Raw genomic sequence first — 13,588 nt, 5'->3', positions numbered from 1 at the left:
CTGACCCACTTACTGTCTGAAATTGGGTAAATAATACCCGCATCTAACAACTTAAGCACCTCTTTTCGAACTACCTCTTTCATGTTAGGGTTCAGTCGACGTTGCATCTCCCTAGAAGGTTTGGAGTCTTCCTCTAAATGAATCTGATGCATACACACAGTAGGACTTATACCCTTAATGTCTGCTATAGTCCACCCTAAAGCTTCCTTATTGTCTTGAAGTACATTTACTAGCCTACTTTCCTGATCACTATCCAAATTGGAAGCTACAATCACAGGTAAAGTCTCAGATGGGCCTAAAAACACATACTTTAGAGTATCGGGTAGTGGTTTAAGGTCCAACTTTGGGGGCTCTTCTAAAGAAGGAATTAGGGTAGTCTCAGAAACTGGTAACGGTTCGAACCTAGCTTTCCATCTATCAGTGTCTAACACAGGGGTAGAATCTAATAGAGCATTCACCTGTTCAATAGTGCTATCGTCGTCAAAATCTAAACCAAAATGGGATAGACAACTTTCTAATGGGTCTTCAGACAAGATTTGGTAATGACTCCTGAACTAAGGCTTCTATCATGTTCACCTCCTCAACACATGTGTCATCTAGCTCATGAGGTTGCTTACTGACATTAAAAATGTTCATCTCCATAGTCATATTACCAAAAGATAAACTCATCACACCATTTCGACAGTTAATGATCGCATTAGACGTAGCTAAAAATGGGCGACCTAAAATCACAGGTATCTGGTTCTCTGGGTCAGGGACAGGTTGGGTATCTAGGACCACGAAATCCACTGGATAAATAAACTTGTCGACCTCAATAAGAACATCCTCGATAACACCTCGAGGGATTTTAACAGACCTATCAGCTAACTGCAGTGTCATCTGAGTAGGTTTCATTTCACCAAGTCCTAGCTGTAAGTATACATGGAATGGCAGTAAGTTCACACTGGCTCCTAAGTCAAGTAAAGCTTTTTCTACCCGGAAGTTACCTATTGTGCAAGCAATGGTAGGAGAACCTGGGTCTTTGTACTTTGGAGTTGTGGTGTTCTGAATGATTGAACTTACGTGACTAGCTAAAAAGGCTTTCTTATGGACGCTAAGTTTTCGCTTTCGCGTACACATATCCTTAAGGAACTTGGCATAAGCAGGAATTTGCCTAATTGCATCTAATAAGGGAAGGTTTATGGTAACTTGCTTAAAAACCTCCACTATGTCATTAAAGTTCGATTCCTTCTTTGTTGGTACTAATAGCTGAGGAAATGGGGCTCTAGGCCTAAAATCAGACCTTTCAGGAACCGAATTCACATCATAGAAACTTTATCAGTCTCTTCAGCTACTGGTCCTGAGAGGTGAGATCCTGAGGGGTGAACTACAGTATGTTCACTATCGGGCATGGTTACCTTATTGTCTACAACTCTACCACTTCTAAGGGTTCTAACAACATTCAATTGATTCGATGGTTTTGCACCTAATTCATGAACTCCTCTAGGGTTGGGTTGTGTTTGACTAGGAAACTTACCTTTTTCTCTCAAAGAATCACTTATCAGACCAACCTGGGTTTTTAACTCGGAAATAGCCTGACTATTTTCTTGTCCTATCCTGTTACTAGCTTGTAGACTTGTTCTACGGATAACTGGAATTTTGCAGTTTGCTGAGTTAACAAGGCGAGAGATTCCTCTAAACTTAGGATTTTCTTATCTGACTGATTCTGAAACTGAGCTAGTCCTGAAGGATTCTTAGTATAGAAACCTGGGGGAGCATTAGAATTACTAAACTGACCTTGACTTTGGCCCTTAGACCACGAAAGGTTCGGATGGTTTCTCCAACCAGGATTATAGGTTTCTGAATATGGGTCAATCTTTTGACGGTTATCAAATCTAGTGTTATTATAAAGAGCATTGGGCCTTCTTCAATATTCTGGCCTTCCCAAAAAGGCTCCACTCTACCACTAGTCTGGCCCACTTCTAAGGCTTCTAACCTTTTTGCTATAGCAGCAATTTTGGCATCTGATTCATAGCCTCCTTCTACCCTATTAACGTTTCCTCTACTTAAAAGAATTGTTTTCTGGGGTGCCCTACTATTTTCCCATTGCTGGGTTTTTTCGGCGATTTCATTAAAAAATTCCATCGCCGCATCAACAGTTTGGTTTTCAAATCCACCAGTGCATAGAGACTCAACCATGGTCGTTGTGGAATAATCTAAACCCTCATAAAGGATCTGAACTAGCCTAACCTTTTCTAAACCATGATGAGGACACTGGGATAATAAATCATTGAACCTTTCCAAATACCTATATAAAGATTCTCCCTCTGTATTGTGCGTCCTAATAGACGATTTTTGTGCCTAGGGAAAAACTTATTGAAAAAGGAGATGTAAGTTGTTCATATGTCTCAATTGACTCGGAGTCCAAACTATACACCACGACTTGGCCTTATCTTTCAGGGAAAATGGGAATAACCTAAGTTTCAAAGCATCATCATCTAAGCCTCTAATTCTTAGAGTACTACAAATTTCCTCAAAATCCCTAACATGGTAATAAGGGTTTTCATTTTCTTTCCCTAAAAAGATTGGGAGCATCTGTAAGGTCCCAGGTTTCAGTTCATAGGGTGCCTCCGTTTCAGCTAACTTAATACACGAAGGACGGGTAGTCCTAGTTGGATTCAACAAAGCTTTCAAAGTTGCCATTTCTGGCGCTATCGGAGCAACATGGATTCTCTCCTCAGTCAAAGAACGTTCAAAAACAGACTCTTCAAAAGCCGGACTTTCTAGATTAAGGTAATCGAGACGCTTCGAACTACTAGGTTTCTCTTTAACAAATCTACCTAGTGCGTCTCTTTTACGTTCAGGCATACAATAGAATTTTCTAAATTGGAAGGGTAAGCAAACACAGATCAAGGCCGACTCAACCAAATCAAACCTATTGATTTCTAGCAAACAAAAAGCATGATGGCTCCACTTAGATTGTTTCTAGACCAGCTTCTAATCCTTCGAACGGGAATTCGTTACAATTTAAGCAAACCCCTCTGGAATCAATCCGAGTTAACGTAAGTTGAATAGAGGCGAGGGAAGCTCGGTGGAGCTTTGATACCCAAGGCCTCACCGGTATTACAAGGCGGCGCAGTCACGCATTCAACTTACAGAAACCGTCAAGAACTTCGAAGTATGCTTAAAAGAGTAACCAATATTTTTCGAATGACTTTCCTGTTAAGCTCGTTACCCTATCGGTCTCGTTCTAGTCAAAATTTTAGGCTTAGGTTCGCGTAGGTTACGTGTTCCTAAAGCGGGCAAGAAGAGAACGGTGATGAAATCCGAACCCTTATCTTGTATGGCCAGGCCTTGCCCTTTACTAGAAAAATAAATGTCCGTATTCAGTCCTCAACATATATGCATACGAAGGAGTCCAGTAACTCGCTGACAGGGGATTCGCGAGTGTTTAGAATCTTACCTCCCGTTCCAGACGGGGGATGAATCGGTTGTAGTCGACTCGGGCCACTGACTCCGATGTCTAGTGTACGAACCCAAGGTGCAGAGACAATATCGTAATTGTCCTCCTTCTCTGCAAACAGTTTATATTTAAAGTACCCTTCCGTAGGGTAATAAAAAAATGTCCCAAAGTCCAAAAGTCCAAAAAAATAAAGAAAAATTACAAAAATAATAAACCCTAATACATTTTTTTTTTAAATAAAATAAACAAACCCTAAACTAAAATTGTCTAAAATAAAATTGTTTTCTGTTCTTTTTGCTTTAATCTTTAGCTCCAAGTCTTTATGAAATCACCAAACTCCTTGGCTCAATTTTCTTTATGATCCAGAACCTGTAGACACAAGATAAATACCCAAAAACATAAAAAAGACAAAAATAATAAAAAAAAAAAAATAATAAAAAAAATAAATCTAAAACCCTAAAAACAAGTCCGCGTCGGCGGCGCCAAAAATTGATGTGATTTGTAGATAGTGGTAAAAGTGGTTCGATTCTCAGACTTGTGAAGGATATTAATTAGACTTAAATCTAATATTAAAATAGAAAACTCACTAAAAATTATAGCAAACTCAATCAAAGATGATATCAATACTAAAAAACACTGAGGCTAAGATTCCACTATTTTCCAAGTTCAAAGTGATTAAACCAATACTTATATTATGCAATTTTCTTGTTTAATTTGATTCTAAAATATTGCAACAAGTAGATTTTCAAAAGTAATAATTGTAAATACCAAGTATGAAGCATCAAAAGTCTTAAAACTAAGCATACTCCATCAAAATAGATCACAATCACTCAAATAAAAATCATATTCAATAATAGTTCAAGGCAAATAATCATATAATTATTGCAAATAAAAAGATAAAATAGAATATACCACTTTTTGTTGGAAAAATAGCTTCCTCTATCGCCTCAGCAATGGGGTTTAGCTCCTCATATTAATCATGATCTCAAAATATGTGTTTGTTGCTCAAAAGATGATTAAAAGAGTGAAAAGTAATAACACAGACTGTTTGCAACAGTGTATTGGTGTTGCAAAACAGTGTTACAATGGAACTGTTACAGAAAAACTGTTGCTTTGTCGCTGATTTAAGACCCTGAATAAGACTGCCCTGAACAGCTTAATGTTCTTCAGCTGTTAAACAACGACACTTTCTGCGACTGTCTACCGAGGTCAATGTTCTTCGCGTTCTTCTTCTTCAAGCAGCAGCAGCAGCAGAAACAGAGTTTGGTAAAGCTCTGATTTCTTCTTCTCTGGCTCTCCTTAGGTTCCCAAACTCTCGACACCTCTTCTATATGACCCAAGACATCTATTTATATCAAAAATACCGATTAAATCTCTCCCAAATCTTCCAAAATCTCTTTCCTTCTCTTCACGACCAAGTTGCGACAATTTCTTGTTTTAGGATTTCTACGCGTTTCTGAGCTTTCCTTTTTATTCTAAACTCTTCCTTAGATAGATACAAATCTTTGGGAAGGTTTACAACGTTTTAATCACTCTACAATTCCCTAAAACAGGTCACACACGTGACTTTCCATATTTTCTTGTTGTGAGAAAAATCCGTCGTTTGAGCCCATTCTAATCGAATTAAACACCCATATCAGATTCCTAGACCTATAAGGAGTATATCCTATGAAAATTAGAGGTTTAATCGAACTCAAACCCCTCCAAATCACGATCACCAAAACTATTCTTTAACTGCACTACTTTCCCTCCAATTTTCTGGTTTTTGAATGTTGAAGATGGTTGCCCCTTATCCAGAGGGGGTGCGATTAGCAGATGCCTGGAAATGGGATGCCCCTTAGTAATTAGGTTACCCCTTGTCCAAAGTGAGAGTTCGAATAGCAAATGTCCTCCGGGTGCTTTCCGACAACTTTTCGAGCCAATTTTTTCCAAAAATGTTTATTAGCCAAAAATACCTACAAATAAATAAAACACCATAATAAGTACAAAAATGAACCTTAACAATATATAGAATCGAGACAAATCGGACACAAAAATGTGTCTATCAGTGATAAAATTCAAACTTCAAGTTCAATGACTATGATGGATTTGATGTTATAAATATTTATTGAGAATTTTCTTTTTGATGACTCATATCCTCTTACATTTGACCATTTTTACTGAGAATGTGTCTGTTTTTATTTTTTATTTTTTGCTGACTTAGCATTTGAATCTTACTCGGTGGTCTCTGATTCAGTTTGAGTCAGATGTCAGATTGTTTTTTAGTCAGATCAGACTTGCGATCTGACTCAGACCTATCTCCTGACTCTGATCCATTTGAGTCAGGGAATCCCTGACTTATTGGATCAAACCACTGATTTATATATTTTTGAGTCAAATGAATCAGATCTAACTCCAAAAACAAAATATTAAATCAGATCGAGATGAATCGGGTGATTTTAGTCAAATCCACACGAGTACGATTCAGGAAAAAAAAAACAAGGTGCAAGTATTCACTCCACCTTGGTGCTCAATCCTGAATATGGGCTAAGAGTAACTGCGATGGTGTGATCAAAACCAAAGACCAAAAACCAAAATAAACGACCAAATTTGGGTTTAGTCCGAGATGTTACGCTACGGTGCACGAGTAAAATCTGGTCGAGCACACATTATACCCCCGCCCCATTCAAACTCACATTAAATGTTCGCCTCTCATCAGACTCACATTATACCTTCGTCCCATTTTACACTTGCTTTTGATTCAAACGTAAATATAATGTTCGCCCCACCATCATACGGATTTTATACTTACGCCCCGTTATAAACGAACATTATACCTACGCTCGGTATCAGACATACTTTTAATATCCGCTCGACTAAATTTGGTTTTGGTCCGGATTCCAGACCAAATATAATATGATATTTGGTTTTAGTCTGGTTTTTAATATTTAATCCGTTCGACAGCGTGTGGTTTCTGAACCAAATTTTTTTAATCGTCCATTCTGAATGCTCTAAGACTGGATAATTTTACAGACAAGATGTTTTTGTGTTTCACTCTCTAGTCTCTACCCACCCCACGTTGATGAGTTCATAGCTTTAGGCATGTCTAATTCTATACTCTAGCTCTCTGTGTTATATGGTCAATGTCAAAGATGTTTAGCAGTAAATAGACAGGACGGGAGAGATCCACCCAAAAACCAGACGTGAAATAATAGAAGAGATATTCTAGACAGCTCCATGAATCAAGTTCTGAGTCTTCCGACCCTACCTCCAGCCTAATTTCTTCTTTTTGTCCGGCGCCATGGAGGACTCGATCTGAGTAAAAAAAAATGAGGTCGTTTACGTTTATTTTTTCATGAAAAAGCAACGATCACGGTGGGACTCGAACCCACAATCTCCCGCTCCGGAGGCGAGCGCCTTATCCATTAGGCCACACGACCAGCTCGTGGCCCTAAAGGTTAGACTTAATATGTACCTTTAACCATGTTCTTAGTGTAATGCGTTTCTATGTGAAAACGAGTCTATGCTCGAACAGAACATTCAAATGCTAGAATTTTGACCTTGACCTACAGAAAAATGGATACAAGTACAACACAGCTTAGACTGCATAATTTGATGTTTTGCAATGGTAGCAAAAACATACAAAAATGAAAAATCCATGTAAAGCAAAATATTGTCTGGCTTTGTTTCTTTTTTAATAAACGTACCCCATTAGCGGCTATGAGATTACGTTATTAAAATTAAACTTCCAAGGTTTTCCTTCCTTTGTTCTTACAGGTCGTACTTGTTAAGTTGTCGTTAAGATTTTTTTTTTCAGTCGGTAAAGAATTTGATGTATTACAGTGGTACCGACGTTGCTGTTAAGATTTGTTGTCTCAATTGTCGGGAAGATGGCAAGTTGTTTAATACTCATTTCACCAACTAAAGCTCGAGTATTCAGTTTTTATGATCAACATATCAGCACGTAATGGAGCAATTTCTTTCCAGTTTCAATTTTTTTAAATTTTTTCTAATAAGTTTGATTCATTATCTGTTTTTCTATTTTTTTTGATCGACAATTATCTGTTAAAATTAAAAAATAGTTAGAATCAAACATTGACAAATGAAGCTAATTAAGAAAGCCAATATAAGTGGTGGAAAAACGTTTCCAAGTATACGACCATGATGGATTTGATGTCATGAATACTTCTTGGTTTTTTTTCTTCTTTTCATGGTTCGTACTTATATTTTGACATTTACACTAATGTTTTTTTTGGGATAAGACTAGGGTAATTTTACAGACAAGATGTTTTTGTGTTCCATTTTTTACCCCCCTTTGATGAGTTCATAGGTTTAGGTATCTCTCATTCTCTAATATCTAGCCCTATATATCATAAACAATGTCAAAGATTTTTAGCAGTGAGGAGAGTTTTGATGAGAAATCTTTCTCTTGTCATTAGTGGGAACAAACCCTCTTGGTTTTTGTGAAATGAGAGTTTTGATGATAACACTTGCCAACGTATTATTAGTCTAAACAATACAAGCTTAAAAGGAAACCTGAATTTCTCGTGTTTGAGATCTTATGGAAGTCCAAACTCAATTTGGATGCTGAGTACCTACCATATTAAGACTCCTTTTTTCCCAAATTAATACATAATGGGAGCAAATCCACATATTTCACACATATTTTATGCAAAAATAAAAGAAAAAATTAATAAAATATGCACATATTTTTTTTTAATCTTTTCTCTACCTATTTAATGTATTCGGGATCAAACATCCCAGGGGCGGGGCGAACCCTGCGCACACCAAATTAAAAGAAAAGAAATGCTAGTTGCATAGCACGAGGACACATCTAGTTACTCTAAATACTTGAAGGCCTAGACAAAAATGTTGAACGGTGAGGAAACCCTCGTTCCCTATTGGCCAAAATATAGCTTTTGTGAAACGAGAGTTCTGATGCGGATACTTGGCAATATATGATTGGCTTAAAAATTACAAACTCAAAATGAAAACTTAACTTACTGTGTTTGGAATTTTATGGAAATCTAAATTCAATTCCGAAGTCGAGTACCTACCATATTATGAAACTTTTTTTTCAAATTAATTAATACAAAAAGAAAAATAACTCACATATTTCATACAAATTTTCAACGAAATAATCGGAAAAAAAGAAATAAAATTGCACGAAATTCTTTTTTTCTCCACATATTTAATGCATCGAGCTCCGTGCCAGACCAAATCAAAAATGCATCACCACGACGCCACCAAATCAAAATATGATTAGGAAAAAAAAGAAAAAAATGACCAGTAAATAACACAGACACAAATCTAGTTTTCTTGTTGAAGAAAAAACCAAATATTCTGACAGTGATTCTAGAGAGACGGAAAAAAAAACTCTCTAGGAAACTAAGACACAAAAATAAGGTGGGAAGGGGCTTCCCGAAGCAAAGAGGCACACGTCTTTATTATCGGTTTTTGGGATGGTTTTTCTTTTTGTGACGTCCATACATCAATTTTGATGTTTTAAATTCAATTCTTCCCGTAGGTTTCATCGTCGCTTGGTTCATGGTACTAATAAGATTTATATGTACAAAAAATGAACCAAAAGATTTGTTGCTTCCCTAGTATCTTGTTTGTTTGAAATTGATTTGCAGTATGAATATGGCATCAAAATTAACTCGGGTGAATAAAATGTTAGTTTATTTGTTTTCTATATTTGTGATGTTTGGTTCAAGATTGAATTCGGCTCATACATATATCTCATACCTATTCTATTCATGTATGATATTATACCCGACTCGTTAAGCAAGTATCTAATTAGAATTAAAATTCGCAATAACTTTGTTATTTAATTGATTTTCGGCGGAATACAGATGAGTCAATTAAGCCAGAAAAAAAACAAACAATATGTGCCATTATCAATTCCTCTTATTAAATATTTTTATGATTTCTATATACGCATATTAGAAGGGTAAATATATGTGGAGATTGTGTATCATTAACTTAAGGAGGGTAAATACTTTGATCAGGTCAAACGTTGGTTGGTAGGTGTCACATGATGGTCTAAAATTTTCATGGGACATGACCGCAATATTATGTGGTTCAGTGAATCAACTTCACTGACAAGTATTCAGCCTTGCACATTTGCATCAAAACATGCATCTGTCTTCACTCTTAAGATTTTACATAATGAAAGTCTTACTTCTTTTCTCTCTAACTATTTATTCCCTCATAAGCATAAGAGGTTTCCGATGCATCAAATCCATTTGACAAAGTCACACAAATCAGCAACATGATGAACACAAATACACATTAAAACAAACCCATTTTATTGTACTAAAGGAAGATTACAAAACTTGTCCATCACATGAGCCAAAACAGGCCATTCACCCTCTTGGTGAATGCCTAACTCTCTCTACAAATTAGTGGTTCTTCTCTTAAAAGGAACAACACCAACATTATTGATTCCTAGGCTATTTATATTACTAGGATCAGGCCAAAACTTTTGTGAAACCATTTGCACAATCCTTGGACAACCAAGTGTCCAAGGGGCAGTTTCCATAACCGCCAAAGTGTGCATAACTGACTAGCCTCTTCTAGTTTGTGCCACTTCATGCCAAACCTATCCAAAACGGTTTTGGACACTCTAATATGGTTATAAACACACTTTATAACGGTTCCAACTTATATCACTTCATTGGCATGCTCATAAATCCAATAACCAACACTTAATCCATAATGCACCACTTTTACGCCACTTTTGTGCACCACTGCATATGACCTTGATATGAACTTTCTAGGAAGCTTTAGCTAATCCAACTTCATGCGAACATGCTTTCCCAACTAATACCAATATGCACCATATGCTCATATGCGTAATCCTTGCTTTACTTAATCAATTGCTCTGTCCAAGTTTTGGACAGCCTTGGACTAATGCATATGCCAACTCTTAGCCTATACCTCACTCGTGCATCTCCTTGAGTTCGGGCTAACTCAATTACACAAATATGCATCAGTGCCAACATCGCATGTTGCCTTTGTCAATTTGGCCTTTCTTGTCTTCCTCAAGGAAGCTTTACTGTGTCGTAAAATAACTTCATTACCTGACCATTGACTTTACAGTGTGGCGCCACCTTGGTACTTTACTATCCCTGTAGGGTCCTGCTATCGTAGCTCTTCATGGTCTATAAAGTGTACGCCATCTTGGCTGAACATTAACTAGGCCGGCTACGTTGTATTGCGCCATCTTGGCGCTTCACTAGCCTGACCTATAATATTGTTAGGAGACCTTCCCTTTTACCTTATTAATTAAATTTATCTACTTCACTTGACTAATTGTCATTTTTAATTAAATATAAGACATTGTTCTAATGTTGTTATCTTCTTATTTTAACAATATATGAAAACTAATTTAAAGATAATATCGTTGATATGATTGTTTATATATATATATATATAAAAGCATTTTCTCCACATGTAATTTAGACTATTTAGTCACAGATCATTTTGAATATCAACACGTGGTAATTAACAACTGAAGTTCCATCTTAAAGCTTCTCCAGTGGAATGTGTTTGAAGGAAAATATCTAAATTTACGTAGGATGCACTTTCAGTTCCCCTCTTCTCCAATCCCAACTGAAAACGCTGAGGTACCAAAATACACATTGACAAACTTAAATATAATTCCGACAGTTCAACTTAATGAATCTCGATGAAGGAATAATATTCAGAGTTATATATCTTTCTCTCACAATCAGAAAGTTTATAGAGACAAGTCTGTGAACCTGATTTGCGTGTGAGAGTACTTGGGTTATTCCAAGTCAATTTCCAAGTATCAATCAAGTCGTATCCAGAAAAAAGAATGGATGTATCTATTTTGATTGATTAACGTACAACCTGTGATATTTCAACAAACAATATAATGCGGAAAAAAGAAAATAACACAAACACCAGATTTTTTGTTAACTAGAAAATCACAAATGCAGAAAACCCTCGGACTTATTCCATATTGAACATTGAACCATATTAAGCCTCTATACACACTGGCCTACTACCAATTAACTTCGAGATGGAATATAGTTGGGACCGAATTAAACCCTCGCAGAAATTCAGTTACAGTTGCGCTCCTTATGCCTCTTGAATCCTAGCAGGACTCTGCACAATTGATTCCCTTAGATGACGTCCTTTACAGCATAAGAGTTGCTTCAACTCAACCTCCACCCCCCCTCCACACACACACACACACACAGGCATACACACATATTAACCTATATGTGCTTTTTAATCGTAGATCAAGGTGAGACTGGTGTGACTACTAATTTTCCCATAGTCTACGTAATGTATACAGCTCAGAGAATCAGATACTATGTAGTATTCATACTTTTGTTGAACTGATAATGCTAAATTATAAAAGATATCTAAGATCACAATAATAACGAATAACACAAATATAATGTAAATGTAACTAATTTATGATGAGACATAAGAGATCATGCGGTTCGACTTTCGTCCACGTCCACGGGGTAACGAGTGATTGTTTGTATTAAGTTTTGGCGGTTACAAAGATTTTAAATGCTTCCCAATATAATAGAGAGAACTCATGTTGAAGTAAATCCTTAAGTTCTAAACATTAAAGAGATATAAGCTTAAGACTAGATCTTCTTCTCCTACATCTTGAATGCCCTTGGTTTGTTGGTGAAGCTTGGTATTTATAGCCTCTTCTGTTCCAGGTATATCTTTGCTGTCTTTGGATCCATCTTTCCCTGGTGTATCGTAAAAATGGTACCTTCGTTCACCGCATGCTTTCTCCAGTCGGACTCTGCCACCTCATCTGACCCACGTTCCTTCAGGAACTTCCTAGCCTCAGTACAGATTGTACCTTCGTTCACCGCTAACCTTTTCCAGTCAGATTCTGCCACATCATCTATCTCCACGTTCTTTGATTAAGCATGTAGATAAGAGATTTGTGCATTTGATGCTGATTAGATATGCCACCTAACTCTGTCCCTTCGCCATCTGCCTCTCTCTAGACTAGGCTTTTACTTTTCTATCTTGGCCGTCGAGGCATCCCTTCTTGGGATAAGATAACGTAGATATGCGAAGGTATCTTCTGCTAATCAGGTTTTTCTATACAGCTAGGGTTATACAATTATCTTGTATGCGGCCACTGAAACCACGATACGTGCTCCACATAATATTGGTATTCACAGTTTTCCCATTTTCTTTCATATTCTACCATTTGGTAGGATTGGAAGAAAAAACTTCCGTAACGCCCCAATTTTTCCACATACCGGTTGTGTGGTCCCCATGTGTCCTTTCATGCAATAACTTCTCCTTGAATTTCGTGACATCCAAATTTTGGATTCTCCAGCCACCTATAAGAAGAGAATAAAAAAGGAATTCCATTAACTTTTCCTTCTTCTTTCGAACTGTCGCTCTCTCTCCTTTTCTCACACATTCCTTTGTCTCCTTTTCCTTTAACTGTCGACTTAATTTCTTCTATCGACTCCCAAAATATCTTGCTCCTCAGCGCTCGATCACCATATTCTGGTCAGTAAACTTTGCTTCTTCAATTTTACTGTTGCTTTTGTATTCTCCATGCCTAGCTTTTTTGGCTGTTGATGTTGCTCTAATCTCTGCATGTATCCATTTTTGCTTCTTTATGCTTCCTTATGTTATTCGAAATCATGGGTTACTCTCCATTTCGTGATTTCACCATGTGTATGTTATGATTCATCATTGTCTGCCATTTTAATCATTACGGTTAATGATCCTCCGTTTCGTTCCATAGAAGAATTATGTTGTTTCGTTTGGTTGGTTTAGGTAAACCCATGCCCAAAGTATGTTTGTTTTTCCCCAAATTTGTTTTTGAGTCGACTGTAATTTTGGTCCGCCATCGTTGATGGACTGTTCTTCCTGCTAATGTTAGGAATCATGTGACTCCCGAAGAATCATGTGCGTAGAGATCTGAAGCCTAGGTCGTATACTGAGCCACCTCCGCGAATGGATCATCCAGATGCTACATCCTCTCCTCCTGAGGATACTGAGATACCCGAGGGAACTGAGATGGTTACGGGACCTGAAGCTGTTGCAGATCCTGAGGTCGAAGAGATTACTTTCGAGGATTTTCCTCCTTCTCCACCTCACTATAAGCTCCAAAGGCTGCAACTGCGTGACAAAGATAGC

The 13,588-nt window shown here is 37.2% G+C and overlaps 1 non-coding gene across 1 annotated transcript; it reads right to left on the bottom strand.

The window, feature by feature from the left end:
- Positions 1-6,788: 6,788 nt before the first annotated feature.
- TRNAR-CCG lies at positions 6,789-6,861 on the bottom strand. The gene has a single exon. It is a non-coding gene; the product is annotated as a tRNA-Arg (tRNA).
- Positions 6,862-13,588: the final 6,727 nt, after the last annotated feature.

Source organism: Papaver somniferum, chromosome 6 (assembly GCF_003573695.1).
Source record: "Papaver somniferum cultivar HN1 chromosome 6, ASM357369v1, whole genome shotgun sequence".
NCBI lineage: Eukaryota > Viridiplantae > Streptophyta > Magnoliopsida > Ranunculales > Papaveraceae > Papaver > Papaver somniferum.
This window is presented reverse-complemented; position numbering and strand designations above follow the sequence as displayed.